Genomic DNA, 1,069 nt, shown 5'->3' with positions numbered 1-1,069 from the left:
GCATCACAGCTCACAGCAACTTCCAACTCCTGGGCTTAAGCAAGTCTCCTGTCTCTGCCTCCCAAGTAGCTGGGACCACAGGCGCCCTCCACAATGCCTGGCTATTTTTTGGTTGCAGCCATCATTGTTGTTTTGGCGACCCAGGCTAGATTTGAACCCACCACCTTAGGTGTATGTGGCTGGCGCCTTAGCCATTTGAGCCACAGGCGCTGAGCCAATACTGCAGTGTTAAGGCAGGTGCCTGTAGTCCCAGCTACCAGGAGGATCACTTGAACCCAGGAATTTGAGCTTGCTGTGAGCTATGACACCACAGCACTCTACCAAGGGTGACAAAGTGAAACTCTGGAAAAAAAAATTAACCTTCCACAGAGACTAGAAAGATAAAATATTTTATTTAAATGCTTATAATGGCAGTTGCTAGAAAAAAATTATATTTTTTTCAAAGTTTACATTTTTACAACCTTTGTGAGGGATGATTTGATAATATCTATTAAAAACTTAACTGTGTGCTTTCTTAAACCTTGTAATTCCACTTCCAGGAATTTATCTTGGAGTAATAGTTACACAGAAACAAAGATACGTGTAAAAGACATGTAAGATAGTTTTTACATTGTTAAATAAAGGTAGATTATGTAATAAAGCATACAATATGGCTTAATTTGTTAATATATATGAAAAAATACTGTTCTTGTGACATGAGCCATTGTCACTGGAGTTAGGTAAAATCTCAAGATGGTTTTGATTTGCATTTCTATGACAATTAGAGGTGATGTGCATTTTTTCATGTATTTTTGGCCATTCTGTCCTTGTGAGAAATGTTTCTGTTCAGTCTCGGCACCCAAAGCTCAGTGGTTAGGGCACCGGCCACTACCCCAGGGCTGGTAGATTTGAACCCTAACCAGGCCTGCTAGAACAACAATGACAACTACAACAAAAAAATAGCTGGGCATTGTAGCAAGCACCTGTAGTCCCAGCAACTTGGGAGGCTGAGGCAAGAGAATCTTTTTTTTTGAGATAGAGCCTCAAGCTGTCCCCCTGGGTAGAGTGCCATGGCTTCACTGTTCACAGC

The sequence above is a fragment of the Otolemur garnettii genome, unplaced genomic scaffold (assembly GCF_000181295.1).
Source record: "Otolemur garnettii isolate 467f Iridium unplaced genomic scaffold, OtoGar3 scaffold00044, whole genome shotgun sequence".
Classification (NCBI taxonomy): domain Eukaryota; kingdom Metazoa; phylum Chordata; class Mammalia; order Primates; family Galagidae; genus Otolemur; species Otolemur garnettii.
The sequence above is the reverse complement of the archived record's forward strand: the minus strand, read 5'-3'. Positions refer to the sequence as shown.